At 39.7% G+C, this 20,740-nt stretch overlaps 1 pseudogene; it reads right to left on the bottom strand.

Moving 5' to 3' along the window:
• Positions 1-17,773, bottom strand: part of LOC143138675 (P2X purinoceptor 4a-like) — a 36,663-nt pseudogene extending 18,890 nt beyond the window's left edge.
• Between the last annotated feature and the right edge of the window lie 2,967 nt (positions 17,774-20,740).

Below are 20,740 nucleotides of genomic sequence, written 5' to 3'. Positions count from 1 at the left end.
TATACTGGTTTGGGTAAGGACTTTTATGTTGAAAAATCTACATGTGGCAGCCATATTGGATTTTTTCATTAGTGTTGCTAGCTTCACACTGCTGTGGTTTAGTGGTTCACCAAAGCTTCATTTGCCCATCACTACTCTGAAGCCCTGTTCTAGAATCTTTGCTCTGAAGGCTGTGTTGCTAAGGCAACATCAAATAAACGAAATGATAGTCTTTCAGTATTAAATGTGTACGTGTGATTCCGAATGGATGTGTGTGGTTTGCAATTAGAATAAACAAGAAATAACATTTCCAATAATTTCCCATGATAAATTACATAATATTTGCACCTTCCTTACTTGTGAATCTCACACCATATTTCAAGTAGGCTACATTAGTGAAATGTAATACAACGTTGCCACCTAGCGTTCAGATAGGTAGGCTATTTAACATTAACGTGACATCAGAGAATGTCTAATAGGAAGAGAATTGGCACTGTCTGGTTACTTCCGGTTTCTGGACTGGGTGCAGTTCCTCCTCAGATTCCACTTGAGGGCGCTCGCAGGCGAGTGCAGAATGCATGGAGGTCTATGGAGCTTTACCCCTCAATATCAACTTTTCTCTGGATATAATTTTTTGAGTAGTAATTTGAATGTTGCATTCGCTAGGAGAGGCAAAGAAAATACACACTGTTGATTGTTATATTTTTTGAAGTCACGTAAGTCTTTTAAAAAGCCTTTCAACTATGTTGATGACGTCATTCATTAGCACAATGCTAGCGTGATATGGGCAACAACGACCCAACCTGTAAGAAATGAAAAGGACATAACTACTCGTTCATTCAACTTTAGATCTAAAATATATATTGAACTTGCATAAACTACAATAAAATCTACGATTCTTCCACGACAAGCAGGTGAAAGAGATACATTTAGCCGTCTAGCTCCATAGACCCCCATTCAACCTGCACTCGCCTGCGATCACCCCCAGTGGAATTTTAATGGAACTGCAACCAACTTCGATGCAATGGGGCTTAATAGGAAGTGCCAAGGCTCTCCGTAGACGGGCTCTGGTGACATTGCTTGTTTATTCTTTCGTCAACTCCATGCTTTTAGGAAAACAATCTTTTTATCATAGTTCCCTTTTCAATGAGCGATTACCAGCTCGTTTTTGTAACAGAGATAGCTGTGTATTGTCCCTAGGTTTACAGAAACACCTATTCATATTAATACAGGAAATCAAGTTAACGCTGCCGAACACTGTTTGTCTATTACATGGCCCAGAATGCCTTGCATGTCTTTACAACAAAACAACCCAGTAAAACCTAATTTCCCGTAAACATATGAATTTGCATACTTGTAACATTTTTAATAATACTCTCCCATCATGACATTTAGGCTTGGTCCAAGGATAATGTACGTCAAGTTTCGTGGCGTTCGGACCAAATTTGTGACCTGTGAAAATTTAGTTTCGCTTTCTGTTCACTCCAATATGGCGGACGAACGACACGCCCACCTGACGTCATCTTCGCGACCAACTTACACCGGTACTGACCGGACGTTTTAAAGTTGGAACGGTGTCTCTGCCTCAAAGGGCCTAGGCGCTAGAGCTGACAAAAAATTAGGGAGACGGGAAATATAATAATAATAACTAGAAAATGCAATTCCAGGGAATTACCATTGCATGTAAATGCAAAAAAGCTGCTGCGTATAACATTATATTACTTACAGTATGATTATTCAGATTACACAGTCTTACAGTATTCTTGAAAACCACTTACTTGGTTAGATGTTAGCTTAGAGTATATGACAGTCAGTAAAAATAAATGGTCAATTCAATATTGATCAACATTCTTTGTTTTAATACAGCAGAATGATACTCAGTATACACTAATGAACACTTACCAATGTAAGCTTGAAGTAAAATCACAGTTGTGTATATATATACTTGATAATGCCAATCATATTATCCTAAGACAGATCTATTTATCAGTGGTAACTCTGAACTGGCAGCAACAGCTACAGGCCTCAGTTAATGGTATTAGGTCAAATTTGATGGTGATATATACACTGAAGAATAAAAGAGTCAGCCCTTCAGATGATCAGTTTTAAACAGAACTTAGGTTAGAATCTTATTTTTCACACAGCACAGCTCAGGTCTAAAAAGAGAGGTCTAACAGCACAGCTATGTTCCACAGATGTTACAGCACAGGTATGATTCAAAGGTATGAATGGTTGGCAAATATGATTTCACAGGTATACATGTTCCATATAGTTAGTGAGTATAGTACTCACACAACAATATAGTTCTCAGAATGTCTCAGTGTAGATCTCAGATAAGTCTCAGTATGGTTAAATGGTATGTGCACAGATATGTTGAGATATGGTCACATGTTTGTAAGAATGTATGTTAGTAGGTATGTTGCTAGCAACATTGTCAGAGATGTATGGTTGACAGGTGTGCACACAGACAGGCACACACATAATGTCATACACGGTCATCACCACTGGTCTGGTCTGGTCTGGAACCTAAAAGGCAAAAGCAAACAAGTTTAACAGTTATACCAAAACAAGGAATGTCTGCAATTGTACAATTGTTCAATACAACTAAGGTATTTAAGTGAAGTTGTTACATTACATTAGGCTGACACATTATAACCTAACGACTAACATGGTAAACAGTTTAAGCTTTTTAAACAATTCTCTCAACAATTCTAGGACAATTAAAAAAAGGTAGAGTAGGCCTACAATACAATTGTTGCACCATCAAGCTACTTAAATACTAGCCTATAATATTAAATTGCAAACAAAGCAGAATTCTGTGTTTTATTGTTTTCAGTTTTAGTATAGGTGATAGAAGCTAATCATATTTTTTTAAATATAAAACGTAAACAGCTTAGAAAACTTTGCAGGCAAAGGGTCTGTTGTTGCTGTTGATAATCATATGAGTAAGGACAGATCATTCTGATACTAAGTATCTTGATAACCAACTGCTATAACTTAAACAGCTTGCTAGGTCTGTCAGCCACATTTTTCCCTACAGATTACAATGCACTACAACTGAAAAGTTTGATTCACGTGCCCGGCTACACTTTAATTTATAGACCAGAACAATGCAGAAATGAGTAGGCCAAGTAAACATTGTAGCCTGTGTTGACAACACAAACATTATAAATTAGCTCAACTTCTGTTGTGTGTTTTAACAAGACTTTAGTCGTATTGTCCATTTCCTAACAGTAGCCTATTCATGGCTTTCATAAGGTCCCTTTCCACAGGAGTATTAATAAAGCACCAATGCATTCATAATCTAGGTTTGCGTTAACGTTCTAGTTAAAACACTGCTGGTTAGTAGGCCTAATGAACAAATGTAACGTTACGTTTGATTGTCGTTAGCTATCGAAACCTACAGCTAATAGGTCACTGTAAAGTTGACGACATATTAACGTTGATTAACAGTGGGTTTCCTTACATAATACATATCAACGTAGCAAGGTGCTAACGTCAACTATTTCACTAACGTTAACGTTACCTAACGTTATAACGTTAGTTTAGTTATTTGTGACCCATCATTTCATGCATATAACGCTAACGTTACATAATGTTTGACGATATAAATACCGAAACACTTACCTTGTCTGTAATTAGAGAGATGTGCCTCGAGCAAATAAAGTGACCACGGTACAGCAGGCGAAGACGTTCAGAAGATTCACAGCTCCAGTGGTAGCTCGCGTTCAGCTGTTGATAATTGCGTTCAGCTGCAGGTCATGTCATAATGCTAAAAGTTGCCGCCAAGGCGGTCAATGTTAAGTCAATGGGAATTTATTGCTCTTTTATCGTAAATATCTCAAAAAGTATAAAGTTCACAAATGTAAAAATGTCATTGTACAATTGTCCGTTACAAGACCTTTGTAGGAGTGTTTGAATGACGTCAAACGGTTCAGTGGTTTTATTGTCATTAAACGTCAAATTTGGTCGGAAGAAGAATAATAACAGATAATAAGAAGAACAGTGATAATAGTCCATTGCATTTATATGCAATGCAATAATAAAACTTAAGAAGAACAATAAGTGTGCTGCTTTGCAGCAAGCACACTTAAAAAGGTGGACCTCCTAGGCCCTACGGTTCTCGAGATATTCACAGAAAACTGTGTCCGGCCACCTACAGGCCAGTTGGTGTATAGTAACATAAATTAATTTATTGTGTGGCCCCCCCATGAACGGAATTCCACGAAATTTGGCGTGCATACAGATGGTGTCATAATGATCCTACACTTCCAATTGCGTGCAGTTTTGACTATGTTAGGTCACAGATACCTGCGATTACAACACTTTATTTTTACTTTTTTGTGTTTAACTAGGTGGCGCTATACATGAAATGAGTGGTTATGAAATGGGTTGACATGGCCCCTTTAGATCAACATACAAAAAAAAAATGGTCCTCCTAAACCCTACGGTTTTCGAGATATTTACAGAAAACTGTGTCTGCCCTACCCTCCTTTCGGGGGGTCCAGTCCAGCGGGGGGGCTACAGATCAAAACGAAAAACGATGGTTCCATGCTATCCATATGGGGTTACATGGCCACCAAGTTTCGTGTCTTTCAGTGTCCCGGGAATCATTGACGGAAATTTGGGCATGCGAAAAAAAAAAAAAAAAAAAAAATCTGACTAAACCTATATGACCGCCGCTTCGCTGCGCGGCGGTCATAATAATGACAGGTCCTAGTCTTGCACGCTGCACTGTTTGTAACAGTGCCTTTAGCATTGCCCATGGCGGGTTAAATGATAGCAAAAAACATGTTGAAGTGAGTTTAACTAGTGTCAATTCATGTGCATATTATTATGACCGCCGCGCAGCGAACAGTATAGTACCCAAGACAAAATAAACAAACAGAAATGATAATAATGATAATAAATTAGCAGAGACATGAGTGGAATCATTCACTATTTAAGGAAAGCAATTTTATATAAGTGGGTCTTTGGACTAGATTTGAAAACAGCCACAAATGGTGCAGATTTGATGTTATAAGGGAGGCTGTTCCAAAGCTTGGGTGCTCTAACTGCAAATGATCGGTCACCCCTAGTTGACAGTTTACTTTCTGGAACAACTAAAAGTCCCAGGCTGGAGGATCTGAGGGGCTGAGCTGGACAGTAGGGGGTTAATAAATCTGTTAAATAGTCAGGTGCCAAACCATGTAATGCTTTATAGGTTATAAGGAGGATTTTAAAATCAATCCTAAAACTCACTGGCAACCAGTGAAGATTGGCCAGAACTGGGGTGATGTGTTCCCTAAATTTAGACTTTGTCAAGTCTGGCTGCTGAATTCTGAACAGTTTGTAAACGAGAGATGGAATGACGATTTAAACAGGTGAATAAGGCGTTGCAGTAATCAAGTCTAGATGAGACAAATGCATGTATAATTCTCTCTGTGTCCTTTAAAGAAAGCATTGATCTGATTTTGGAAATGTTTCTCAGTTGATAATAACAGGACTGCACAAGGAGTTTTACATGTTGGTCAAATTTTAAATCTGTATCAAATAAACCCCCTAAGTTTCTAGAAGTAGTCTTGTTATTTGAGGCTAAATTTCCAAGAAAAGTGTTAGCTTGATTATAGACTTTGTCAGGGCCAATGAAAAGGACTTCTGTTTTGTCAGAGTTAAGCTGTAGGAAATTCTGAGACATCCAGTCTTTCACATCAGCTATGCAATCCTGCAGTACAGTTAGCTTGTTAAGCATGTTTGGTTTGACTGAGAGGTACAGCTGTGTGTTATCAGCATAGCAGTGAAATGATATGTTATGGCGGCAAATTATGTTGCCTAGAGGTAACATATACAGGGAAAACAATATTGGTCCTAAAATTGAACCTTGGGGAACACCGCAAATAATAGCTGAGGTAGAGGAAGCAAATTACCTATTGAAACAAAAAATGTCCTGTTGGATAAATAGGATATGAACCAGTCCAAAGCAGGACCCGTTATGCCAACCCATTCTCTTAGTCTTCTAATTAAAATAGCATGATCAATGGTATCAAAAGCAGCGGTGAGATCCAGCAACACCAAAACAGAGTGCTCACCAGAATCAGCTGCCATTAGTAGATCATTGGTTACCCTGATAAGAGCAGTTTCAGTGCTATGCATAGGATGAAAACCTGACTGAAATTTCTCCAGGATGCTATTGCCCTTTAACACTTCAGAAAGTTGCATCAGGACCACCTTTTCCAGAATTTTGGAGATAAAGGGCAATTTAGAGATTGGACGAAAGTTTTTTAGAATGGAAGGATCAAGGCCAGGTTTTTTTAGGAGGGGCTGGACACTGGCTGTCTTGAAAAGGTCAGGGACACACCCTGAGGAAAGAGAATTATTTAAGATTGATAGCAGACTAGGGCCTATAGCACTAAACACTTTTTTGAGAAGAGTGGCTGGTAAAATGGGTAACGCTTTAGAATAACATGTGCTTATTAGGTATTAACAGTGCATAATAAGCAGTTAACAATTCATTACTAACAGTTAGTTAACTGTTGTTATCCTTTAATAACATTAACTAACTGTTAACATGCAGCTTGTAAGTGATAATAAGCAGCCTTTTAAGTTACTTACAAGCATATTTGTTACAAACTTGACCAAAATTACCATGACAAAATGATGCCACTGCTTCCACAATTTCTTGGATAATACTATAGACACTATTTAATTTTCAATTTAATTTTATTTGGAGAGTGACAGGGGCAAGGAAAAACTCTTTTATTTGTAGTGTTCTTACACTATGTAACATTCTTGTTATTTAGTTTGAAAGTTTGATGGAGGGTCTCTTTCATGGGGGATAAGGGGTTAATCTGTGACAGTATCTCAGCATTTAATTGTTTGCCATCACTGAGCATAATACTAAGTTATTTCCACTATTTTCATGCTTTATCATCACTAAATTCTCCCTGATTTACATTCCAGACTTCTGGAAACAATGTCCAAAATGGTGCATTATGAAGAATAAAATTCATATTATGGAGCTTCATAGTCAAAAATGTTATTTCATTAAAAGAAAGAACAAATATGTATCTTTATCTGGTATAAATCCCATTAGGATCATCAAGTGCCCACATGGTCATTTGGGGGTCCAAATATGGGGTTCCAAAAAAGTCACCTTTGCCGGAGAGGGTTTTTGGACCCCCATAAAACCCCCATCAGTGGTACCATAACCCTCAAATTAATTTTGGCAAGAGCAAAGTTCCCAAATATAACAAATAATCCTGTTTAGAATAAATATGATCATTAATCGTGGTGCTACGGCCACCCAAAAAGTAAAAAATCACACATGCTGTCAACATTTTTTAGGACTTTGGTGACCCACCTCTCATCCAAACAGTAAGGAATGTTGATTCTGCCTCCATAATTGTGTAGTACAGGCTACAATGACCTACCACACCAGTTTCCAGCCCTCACTATTAGAACATACATTATGGGCTTCCAAAAATGGCAAAGGATGAAATGTGAAATTCCAATGTGTCAATTAGGGCCGTGGCACCCGAATTTCAAATGGACGCCACGGGCAAACCGTTTGAGATATTGACCTGAAACTTCAGATTCCTCAGTTTGGTAACATAAGGCATATTTTCACCGCTTTTCAGCAAAATCTGAGAGGTGTCATGTACATGGGTGGCTGAGTTGGCGTGGAATGACCCAATTGCCACACCCCTGGGCGCAATGCTTAAAAAATAAACATGCAAAATACCGAATTCAACTTTGCCCGGGTGAAAAACTAACTTTACGCCATGCGCTGGTGCCCAAAATACAGCCCATGGTGTCTTAAAGTGTGCTCTACCAAACGGTTGAGCAGGCATTTAAAGGGATAAGGGATTAAGCTGGGATTTTTTGGTTATCCTGGATGAATTTAGCCTTGACTTGGGTTCACAAAAGAGATGGCACATAAGTTACCATGGGGATTTATTCTCTGCAACAGCCAAGCTAAGTTAATTCTAATGGTATTGATGTTGTGTTATTAGTTCAGTTAGCTGTCATTCAAATCAGACCTCCGTGCTAATTTTTAAGGAGCTTTATTCCATTTATTTACTATTTGCTAAATGTGTTTGTTCGCAAAACAAAACAGATTGTCTGCCTAATACCATATGGTTATTATTTTAATTGTGATAGCCTTATAATTATTAACATAGGCCTAGGTACTCGTTGTTTGCTTCTTTTGTTGATAGACGTTTGAAGAATAGCCTGTAGTTGATTGGAAGTGGAGGGGCAAGTTTTTAAAGGTGTTTTCAACTATAATATTAAGGTATATCATACTATGTGCAGCCAAGGAAGCACTCACACGTGGGTGCATACGTACGTACATTTGCATTCAGTTGGTCTACCACGCCTACTACTGCTGTTTTACAGAAATAGCCATCATTCCCCATTCCAAAAAGAACAACTTTACTTCATTGTTAGTCTATATCAAAAGCAGTTGTTCACTTTGTGTGAATTACACTATTTTCCGCGTCTTTTCTATTCCAACCGTGGGCACTTTAGAGCAGAAACGAGAACACCCACACATCCTGAATTACTTGCACCTGGCTTGACATAGTCACTCCTACTCATCCTGGATTGGTATTAGTGAAACGAGTTGAGCTAGGATGACCAGACAACGCTATGACAAACCTCGCTTTATCACTTACAGTATCTTGGATGTCTTAATTCTGCCTTTGTGAAATACCCCTCAGGTTGGAAACTTCTCCGGTGTTTTTAGAACATACATGTATCAACCTTCATTACATGCTCATTGTCTATTTCACAATGGCTTTTACAGCACAGTAGTACACATGCCTTTTTGGATATTTACTACATAAAAACAGTCATCTCTGCCTTTACAGTACCTCTGCACAGTGGGTCTGTGTTTGGTTCTATTACAGTACCTCTGCACAGTGGGTCTGTGTTTGGTTCTATTACAGTACCTCTGCACAGTGGGTCTGTGTTTGGTTCTATTACAGTACCTCTGCACAGTGGGTCTGTGTTTGGTTCCGGGTCACAATCAGGTTTGTCAGCACAAAGAATGAGTTCTGCTCCTGAGGGGGAAAAAAAGTGAGATCAGCTGTTGTGTTGCTAACAAGCCTATGGTCTATGGTTTTGTCTATATAGTTGTCACAGGGGATTTTCTGTGTTATGCCCGTGGTGGGCTTGCTGTATGACATGTTACATTCACCTGTCACTGGTTTGTCATAGACCTCTGAAGTCTGCCTACTAAAGGAACCAAAGATGCCATATCTGCCCATAGGAGATCCAATGGGAAAATAACATGGGGATTTTGAATTATCTGTTAAACTTTTGTGGGGACGAACAAATCAGAAATGCAGACATTTTGCTACACACTTTTGCCCTCTACCTTCAAGTGGATAATGTGACTTTCCGTACGTTAAGATTAGATTCTTGCTACACCAGAGCTTGCCATAGGTGGTTAGATCCAAACAGGGCCGGAGTGGGGCCACTTTTCAGCCCGGGAGTTTCAGGCCCAAGACCGGCCCACGTTTTCCATAGTGGTGGAAATTGGATAAATGAAGCAACATTTCAGCTCTTACTATCCTGTAGTTTTTATTAGTACCATGGTTAAACAAATGTGTAAAGGTTATATTAATTCACTTCAACTGAGAAGTTAACAAAAATATTCCACTATTCCACAAGTTAACAAAAACAGAAAGAAAGACAGAAAGAAAGAAAGCCTTTGAAATGTAGCCTATTCCACGCTTCCACAAAGACGCATATTGAACTAATGTTTAGGCTACATGTTTTTTGCATGGGTAGGCTATATTGTTGTTTGGTGATTTAGCCTACTCCTTTACTACACCCTCTTTTAAGCAAACAAGGCATATAGGTTCATCATGTAGCATACATATTTGGCTCTTTCTTACATTAAATAAATTTAATTTATCCTCTCTACTTGTCCCTGTAGTCATGGCCTCCTTATCACTAATTTCGGGCTCATCATTTTCAGTGGTCGACTGGTTGATCTGCTGCTCAGAGGCTACAATTTTTACCGCATAGGCCTACACAGATCGATCAAACTTCAGTTTTGTTATTAATATTTGCATACTGCAAAGTCTATGAATCGGATACAAAAGGCTAATATTTTAAGAAATGTAATATGTTGCTTGCAAATAGCTTGACAACGTTACAAACGTCCAATATTAGCCCAATAACTGCTAATAATCATTGCCTATAGCTATCTCTCTTTACCAGTTGCCACTTTTGTCTGTAGGCCTAATCTAGAAGCTTGGCACATTTAGCAGCATCTACCTGGCCGTTTCAGTCCCTCCTGGCCTCTTTCTACCATCCATCCTTCCTGACGCTTATGGCTACTGTAGGGCCGGCCCGGCTATCCGTATCTGAGAAAACTTTTTTGGAAAAGACGGGCTATATGGACCCAACCAACTCTCTTTGGGAGGGGAGAACTCCCTCACACGGTAGGCTACAACCCATGCAGAGGCAACGGTGCCATGCACAGAATGAGGAACGTGTAGCCTACTTTAAGAGAAGTTAGACTAACGTGACAAATGTCAATATTTTTTTCCTCGACCGGCCCAAAAGTGAAGCGGCCCACCGGGAATTCTCCCGATTCTCCCGATTACCCACCCCGGGCCTGGATCCAAATAACACCTGGAATCTCCTTATATGGGCAAAAATGACAGCTATGGTTCCTTATTGTAGGTGAACTTCAGAGGTCTATCTACAGTATAGCAGTGGTCACCAACCTTGTTGAGCCTAAGATCACTGACCTCGTCCTGAACAAAGGCAAGATCTACCTTGAAGCGTTAAAAGAGAATCTCAAAGCTAAAATACTTCCAATTTAAGGCCTTTTATTTAGGCAAATGTATCAGCTCAAAAAAATCACATCCTCCACCCCCTTATACAGGCGTCAATGAGATAACAACACTTAACAGTCTTTACTTACATGATTTTGGTTTTGATTTTCTTATTGGAGTAAGTATTTGTGACAACACATAAATTTGATAATTCCACACAGGTGTTTATAAACAGATTCCTTCGTATTGCAAAATAAGTCTATCCACACAGTACACCAAAACAGCTGTTGAAGGCTGAACACATCAATCAATGATATGGGCAAGATTAGACACTAGGTGGCAGTATAAAATCAGGAATGAAATGCAGTGTTGGCAATCCACTTGAAATGTGGAACCCTTTGGTTTTTATAATCAAAGTTCATATTAAATATAGCCTACAGTTTATGGCCAGACAAGTCTCTGACATAATAACCTGGGCCACGTCGATTGGTAGCCGGGTATTTATATATGTGTTTATGCATTTTGGCCTTTCATCCATGCGAAAAAACAGCTGTTGAATCCATGTGGATGGAATTATTTTGCAATACGAAGGAATAATCTCAGTTTTTAAACCCCCGTACGTGTGGTCATAGTTTACTGTGTTGTTTAATAACTAACTGACTCCCGAAAATAAAAAGAATTAGGTAAACTAGAATAGCATCTCCAAGGAACTGCAAGAGTGGGCTTGATAAAGTGCTGTTTGCCAAAAGGATTGCAACAGTACCTTATTTTTGAAAATCTGGCACACGGATCAAAAGTTATCTGCATTAACGCAACATCCAATGGGCCAAAACGCATAAATAAAGTGGTTGCTAAGCTGGCTGCAAGGGTAATCGTGTTGGTTGCTATGGTGGTTGCTAGGGTCACATTAAGAAAAGAGTATTTCTTCTCTCCGGGTGATAAACAGTTATATAGTGCGTGGTCCAGATCTGGGCTAACAGAAACAATGAGAGGCATTTTACAGTGTGTGGGCCAGGCCTGGGCCAGAGCAAATTCCTTGTGTCAGTTATCAGTGACTGGGTCATTGTTGGGTCGGGGAACTGGGCCAACCAGGGGTTGCTTCTGATTGCTAAACACACCATTTAAATGCAGTTTGGGAGGGACAGAAGAAGCAGCGCCCCTCATATGTGTGGCTCATGTGACATGTAGGCCTACATGATCTACCTGCTATCACTTCACTATTTGACACTATATCTCATGTTATAAATCAAAAAATCATTTCAGAAATTATGTTTTGTGCATATGGGTTAGCAGGCTACAATAAATTGCCCTAACAGACAGCAGCCTAATTTCGAGGTATCACTAATACCTATTAAATAAATGTAAAGGACACAGAATAGTGACAGAACTGTAAGCTCAAATTCAAAAACGTTTGAAGTCTACCCAAACAAAGGGAATATAAATAAATTGTGTTGCATATAGCCAGCTTAATTAATGTCAATTTAAAGATCATGATTAGCAGTCTATATGCTTTTTCCATTGATTCCACAGGAAGCCACGTTGTTGTTTAAACTATTGTTGCTTCTTGCCCACGTTACCTCCAGTTTCACTTGCTGCAGGGACACACACATTGCATGAGCGCTCTAAGCGTTCTATTTGAGTTCTACATGCTGGAAATCTTAGTTCTCAGATGTAGAACTCAAATGTGTCTTGACGCCTCCGTTTGTAAGATCAAAATAAGATGTTCTAAATGGAACGCGATCGTATTTAAGACGTAGCACTACGACACACACATTGACAGTGAAATCAGATCAGACGTGTGAAGCACCATAACTTAATTTCTCGGCTACGTGGACCAGTAGGTTAATTGTTGAGGAGGCCCATAGTTTGAGAAAAGCTGCAGATCATAGACAGAGAAAGCATAATGCTCTGAGTACAGTAGCCAAAGGTCTTTCTGCACAAACAAGTGCCTTGGTGCGCGCACCCCCGCTTTCACTTTGACTCCCTGCATTTATACATTGTGACAAAAACTGTCAGTCAGACAGTGAATTTTGGTTTACTAAATTAGCATAATGCGGTAACAATTATCATTTCAATATTGTAAATCTGAAATCTGCTCACTGCAGATGTTATAATGCAGACCCAGCAGCAGCACATGTTGAAAGATGCACACTTTGAATTTGATCAGAGCCGTCAGGTTCTTCACTGGCTAACTTGATGTGATTGGCTGGATGACCGTTCAATAAAATCAACAGACCTATTTGTGTCTCTTTGTGTGTGCGTTGTAGATACGGTTCCAACTCTTTACGGGAGCGTTTATTTTTACTTTCATTTTAATCTGACAAAAAGTGTGGGGGATGGAATAGTGCTCCAGCAAAAGTGTGTACGTTATAACACCCACATCCCCCACGCTTGCTACGCGCCTGGGGCCAACACTGAGACAAGGTGGTGGGCCAGACAAATTTTGATATCTGGGTTTGAATCTGTTTGTTATAGCATTCATAGCTCGCACATGACTTTAGGGCTGTCAATCGATTAAAAAAATTAATCTAATTAATTACATACTCTGTGATTAATTAATCTAAATTAATCGCATATATAATTTTTGCAGTGAAAGTATTTTAAATATTTAAATTCAAATAAATCATTGAATAATCAGCATTAGTGACATTAAAGTTCAAAAACTCTTTTATTATTATTTTCACTGTTCAAATAATTGCCATAATAATCTATGATATGACCTAATATGCTGAGGAAATAAATTCAAAAGTGCTTCGGGAAGTTTTTTTTCACATACAAGGCATTTCATTGCAGAGGACTTTATTTTCAACACTTTATTTTTTATCAACACCATCAGGCCGTTTTTTAAAAGTAAATGTTCCAATCAATGATCCAGGCAGCACGTTTTCTTCTCTCTCCTTCATTTTACAGTCTAATTTTTACTGACTAGAATGGCTCGGGGTCAAAGGTCATATGGAATCGATTAATCTGCACAAATTTTTTTAATCAGTTATTTTTTCTCAAATTAATTAATCGAAATTAATCAGTTATTTTGACAGCCCTAGACTTTAGATGTATTTTTTGGTTACAAAAATGTTTTGGTTACTTTTTAGATTTAAAAGTTCATATTTCTCGCTAGGGATGGCAAAATATAAAGCCACAAACTGTGAACTTACTTGTTAGTACAGAAATACTGCCTCCTATGAGTTAGCTCCGTGTCTTGGATAACTTTCAAGCAAACGAATGTCACGTCACGTTGACTAACGACTGACTAACGGCACTAGCCTAGAAATCTACAAATTACATTTGCTGCCAGGGCTAGTCTAGCAACTCTCCGTTGATTTGTGAGCTCTAGAAATCGAAACTAAATCTGGCATTGAAATCGTGTATAGAGTCGTTTGTTGGGCTTAACATAATGATTGATGGCAGAGTTGCAACGGGTTGGCTTGAATTCCCTGCTACTTGAAAACAAATATCCTATTGCGTCCTATTGCGTGCAGAGGGAATTTGAAAGACAACTGATTATCCCGACCCTCGGACTGAGCACTGCGAACGGTGAGTGCCCAGACTCTACATTATAATGTGGGTCTGGCTCGCCAGGCTATAAGGGTGCCATGCATGGCTATAAATTACCCAGAATGCATTGCTACATTGCTAAAAAAAAACAATAACACATAAGTTTCCTTAAATTAGGGGGGGGTGTTAATACCAAATACCACAATAGCCCTGATTTCCTGATGCAACAAGATGTTTTAAGCACTCCTGTGTAATTTTTTTGAAATTTTCTTCCAAAACCCCCCCCCTACCCCCAAAATTACTTTTTTAACCCTGAAAATGCGTGTTTTTTGCCATATTTCACAACTTTTCCACTTCTGGCCTATTACAACCGACAAATATTATCATGTTGGACCATTTAATGATCTCACATGTGTCATGTTATATCGTAAGAGTACTTTGCACAATGAAAAGTCTAATGTCAAGGTCATATTGTAGGTGAAAGGTCACCGAAATGCCTTTTTCCCCCAAAAAATCAATAACATTCCCACACTTTATCAAATCATGATTCTCGTCGAAATGTGTCACAGTACTGGCAGAAAAAGTTAAGTGTCATACAACTTAAGATATTTTGTTTCTAAAAAACAGTCTCATGTGATGTGGCTTTTATTCAGTGACAAAACCCACATTCACCATAATTGAAGTTTGGCATGTCCAGTACTGACGAACAAATTAACAATGGCGATTTGTATTCATGGAACAAGGTCAAAATCCAAGAAGGAACTTGAAGATGTGGCCTATATGGAAGAATCTGACCTCCCTCATGGTGTCTTGCCCCGTAAGAAGGATATCATTGAATGCATGATGTATCTTCTTCGCCCTGCAAGGGCCGGTAAAGTCCTGCGAACCAGGTCTATGGCGGCAAAGATTCTCGCCTCTGTTTTAAAAGGTTATACTTCAAGTAATTTGCATAGCTACCGTCCGGAACACCCAATTGATGGAACGCAACTGTGTGTAGAAGCCGTTATGCCCGCTTCCTCGCCAATATGAATTGGCCATAGTCCAAACAAAGTGAGAAATGGAAAACTGACATGAAGGAGTACAATGGGGATATGGAAAATCTGTTGACATTTTTTGTGAGAACAAATCGGCACGAGTGTCCCAAGAAAACCTTTTTGGGATCAAGATGGGGGATGAGAAATTACAGTTCTTGCATTCCATGCGTAATGGTCGCAAAGGTTACTGTGAGGAGCAGGTTGATAGAAAGTGGGAGCGAACAATGGAACGAAAGAATGCGAGGGAAAAGGCCCTGCAGGCCATGCAGAACAAGGAAGAGGAACGGAAGAAGGCTGATACAGCATTGGTTGGGTCAACATACGAAGAAGCTATGGGGGAGACAACCATAGAGACCACCACTGAATCTACTGATAGTATCTCAGAGCAGGTAAATACAGCAGATGATACCAGAGACTTTCTAATGAGGAGACACAGCACTCAAAAAATCCTCCATAGAAATGCATGGGGCTAGTTTGTAACGCCAACATGGCTGTTGTCTACACATATCCCACCCCTTCCTCGGCAAAACGTCGACATGTGAATACATTGAGCCAATCATGTGGTGTGATGTGAATACATTGAGCCAATCATGTGTTGTGAACTCGCCGCTGGAGCAAGGTTGGTGTCATGAAGCCTTGCGCACGCGCATTTCTGCCGAATAGGATGCCCAATGAGTGCCCAAAAAGCGTTGCAATATGGCCGCCGAGTGGAGGGACTTGCCTAAAAGGACTTTTATGATACATACAACCCTGCAACTGAGCAACTCCAGTCCAAAAGGAGAAAAGTACACGTTGCCACGGACACTGACAGCAATGACAGTGATAGAGAAGTTATCAGCATTTGCGTAAATCTGCTCGTAAAACATCTCCACTGCTCAAGCTGAAGTGAACCATGCAGAACATTATGACTGAGGTCAACTTTGTTTTACATTGTGCATTGTAATGATCTCTGCTTAATGTTTCTTATTGAATGTAATTCTGGATCATTTTGGGTGACCTTTGACCTTTAATATGACCTTGTAATAGGATATTTTATAATGCAAACTATTCTCATGGCATGACATACCACATGAAAGACCATCAAAGGGCCCATAATGAACATTTCTCTACATTGAACTTAACAAAATGTTAGAATATTGTGTGTTTTTTTGCAAAAAAATAGGCATTTTGAGCCATTTTTGTGACCTTTGACCTAAAATATGACCTTGACACTATACCCTTTGTAGTGCAAAGTGCTCTTACGGCATTGCATGCCACATGAAATACCTTTAAAGGACCCAGCATGAACATAAATCCACTATGTACTTTGAAAGTTGGCAAAAAACACAAATTTTCAGGGTTGAAAAAGTAATTTTCAGGGTAGGGGGGGGTTTTCGGGCTTGATTTGAAATTTTTTCACATCAATGTATTCCCAAGACATGGGAGCATTAGAAAATCTGGGCTAAAGTTGAATCTGAACATTTTCATGAAATAACACCCCCCCCTACTTAAATATATAAATTTGTATACTTGTGACATTTTTAATACTACTCTCTTATCATGACAATTAGACAATAATTATAAGAAAGATTTAGCCTAAACGTATGGCTGTGACAACTGTTGTAATGTCAGCTATATATGGCCTACATAATGTTCCAAAAATCATTACTTTCCATAGAAGTCCATAGATCGGGGCAGGATATTGTATTGACAATTAGCCCATTGCAAAGCAATGATGACTAATGGGACTTGTAAATACATTGATTCATTGATTGGTTGACCTGTGTCACTCACTGGTGCTGACTAGATATACATGGAGTCTGGTTGAATATAGAGATTTTACAGTGCTACGCTGTACAGCTAAGAACATCTACAGCTATTAGTTAAAAAAAATATACTTACAGTATGATTATTGATATTGCATAGACCTACAGTATTATTGAAAACCACTTTCTAGGTTAGATGTTACATGTAGCTTAGACTCTGAACACCAGGGACAGATGGTGTCTTCAAAGTGAAGGATGTGGCTGTTCTTACAGTGCTTTGGAATATCTCGATAGTAGCCTACCTGTGGAGGAATGACGAAGTCCGCAACATCCCAAATCCGGAAGCCAAGGTCAGTTGTGTTCGTCTTAGCAATTCCCTTCACCTTGGTGGCAACTGAACTGAGAACGGAGTCTTTGACTTGGTAACCTTTCTCCCATATGCAGACATACCTGCAGTATGCGTAAAACAGATGGAACAGTTTCAGGCACACACACACATACAATATCAAGTTAGATTAAACGTCTCCAAGAAAAATACATGTAAATAATTGTGAAAATATATAGGCCAATGCAGTGGAGATTGTCTGATATTCGGGTGCACTCACCCGAATACATAGAATAGTACTACAGCCTGGATGATGCGATAGACTGCTCCAACTGTCTTACTTTGGACTTGCAATTCTTTTGGTGTTGAATACGTAAAAAACTTCTTAGGGATTGATGCGAATTTTTTGACTCCAAATGCCATTGTTCCTTAATCTACCTTCTACCATCCAAAAGGAGAGTTTACAGTCCTGTGTCAATGTTTTCTGCTCTAGCCTACACCTGCCAGTTCCTGATCAGTTGTGCAACCAAAGCAGAGCAACAGGCAGTTTATGTTCACTGCAAGGCTGTTAAATGTTTAACTCCTCTCTGTTGGTTAATGTCCAAACGTCATTATCATAAAAGGACCAACTGGAAAATTCGAAAACTAAGATGTTTCTTAACTAGATGTACCGCAGAGCGGTACAAAATATGACCGCCGCCCAGTCCAGCACATTTTTTCCACAAAAATAAATCACGCTGAAAGGCCTATTCTAACTGTCTCACTAAATTGCATTATCCACACTCAATTCTCACTGGTATCTGCTAGACAACAAGTACCAAAACATGATTAGTTCATAGATTTCACATGTAAAATTAATTTTATACAACCCCACCTCCATCTTGCCTGTTCATAATTCTGAGAAATTCTTGATTGTTTGTGTTATGTTTATGTTATGTGTGTGGGTGTGTGTGAGTGTGTGTGAGTGTGTGTGTGGGTGTGTGTGTGTGTGTGTGTGTTTGTGTGTGTGTCTGCGTATGTGCCTGTGCATGCAAGCGTACATATGTCTACTGTGTGAGTGTGTCATACGTATGATAACTGTGAATGTATGTGTGTGTGTGTGTGTGTGTGTGTGTCTGTTTGTGCACATGTGTGCACATGAAATGGGTTAACATGACCCCTGGAGGCAAACATACGGAAAAAAATGGTCATCCTAGGCCCTACAATTCTCAAGATATTCACAGAGAACTGTGTCTGCCCTACCCTCCTTTCGGGGGGTCCAGTCCAGCGGGGGGGCTACAGAGCAAAACGAAAAATGACGGTTCCATGCTATCCATGTGGGGGTACATGCCCACCAAGTTTTGTGTACCCCGGTCTTTCAGTGTCCCGGGAATCCTTGTTGGTGTACGTCACTAAATGTACACATAAATTATTTTATTGTAAGGCCCCCCATGAACGAAAGTACACAAAACTTGGCATGCATTCGGAGGGTGTCATAATGATCCTACACTTAATTTCGTGCAGTTTTGACCTTGTCAGCCAGAGATATTGTGATGAAAACACCTAATTGTTTGCTTTTTAATTTTTAACTAGGTGGCGCTATACATGAAATAAGTGGTAATGGGATGGGTTGACATGCCCCCTTAAGACCAACATACATAAAAAAGGTGGACCTCCTAGGCCCTACGGTTCTCGAGATATTCACAGAAAACTGTCTCCGGCCACCTACAGGCCAGTTGGTGTATAGTAACATAAATTAATTTATTGTGTGGCCCCCCATGAACGGAATTCCACAAAATTTGGCGTGCATACAGAGGGTGTCATAATGATCCTACACTTCCAATTTCGTGCAGTTTTGACTATGTTAGGTCACAGATACCTTCAATTACAACACCTCATTTTTACTTTTTTGTGTTTAACTAGGTGGCGCTATACATGAAATGAGTGGTTATGGAATGGGTTGACATGGCCCCTTGAGATCAACATACAAAAAAAAAATGGTCCTCCTAAACCCTACGGTTTTCGAGATATTCACAGAAAACTGTGTCTGTCCTACCCTCCTTTCGGGGGGTCCAGTCCAGCGGGGGGGCTACAGATCAAAATGAAAAACGATGGTTCCATGCTATCCATGTGGGGTTACATGCCCACCAAGTTTCGTGTACCCCGGTCTTTCAGTGTCCCGGGACTCATTGACGGAAATTTGGGCATGCGAAAAAAAAAAAGAAAAAAAAAAAAAAAATTCTGACTAAACCTATATGACCGCCGCTTCGCTGCGCGGCGGTCATAATAATTCAAAATCATATTTGATTGATGAACCGTAGGTCTACAATTTCAGTAGTAAGAAGTGTGTATAAATTTGGACAAAATTTGTTTTGGCCCATACCGGGAGCATTTATTGCCAATAATATGCTACCCGATTTTCTTTACCGTACTCATTCCCACCCACTCACTCGGCCCTAAGAGGTGCTATGTGGGTCATCAAAATGTTGTGGCGAGTGAAATGTTGTGGCGAGTGAAAATCGACATTCAGACCTGAAGTATTCAGCTCATTAGCTCACATCAGTGGATAACTATTAGTGGATAAAATACTAAAATACTATACTAGGGATACTAGTGGATAAAATCGGTGGCGCAAAAAGGGTGCAACTTAATGCAGCGCATAGGGGCGCTACACCAAGGGGGGCCCAAATTCATGTGTGGAAATTCCATATAAGATATATGAAATGCGCATTTGCTGTCATTTGCTGTGTGTTTAAAATATGTTGGCCAATCAAGTCATTAACGATGCAGTCACTGTATGGGGTCAAGTGACCAGGTCAGACTTCAAATTTTGCCCAGATCTGATTTAAAAAAAAAAAAAAAACTGCTCAAAGAATCTTTGGCACATCACTCCCGGCCATCACTGACCTTCATCGCTCACGGTGTCTGTGACGTGCACACAATATCATCAAGGAGCACACACACCCCAGTCATGGACATGCACACAATATCATCAAGGAGCACACCATAATGCTGCTCAACACCATAACGCTGCTCCACACAACACCATAACGCTGCTCAACACCATAACGCTGCTCAACACCATAACACTGCATAACGCTGCTCAACACCATAACACCATAACGCTGCTCAACGCCATAACGCTGCTCAACACCATAACACTGCTCCACACCACAACACCATAACGCTGCTCAACACCATAACACCATAACGCTGCTCCACACCATAACGCTGCTCAACACCATAACACCATAACGCTGCTCAACACCATAACGCTGCTCAACACCATAATGCTGCATAACGCTGCTCAACATCATAACACCATAACGCTACTCAACACCATAACGCTGCTCAACACCATAACACTGCTCCACACCACAACACCATAACGCTGCTCAACACCATAACACC

The sequence above is a fragment of the Alosa pseudoharengus genome, unplaced genomic scaffold, assembly GCF_046254945.1.
Source record: "Alosa pseudoharengus isolate Yale_2024_CS ecotype anadromous, Long Island Sound unplaced genomic scaffold, YU_APseudo_1.1 YU_APseudo_1.1_scf_21, whole genome shotgun sequence".
NCBI classification, from domain to species: domain Eukaryota; kingdom Metazoa; phylum Chordata; class Actinopteri; order Clupeiformes; family Clupeidae; genus Alosa; species Alosa pseudoharengus.
The sequence above is the reverse complement of the archived record's forward strand: the minus strand, read 5'-3'. Positions and strand labels throughout refer to the sequence as shown.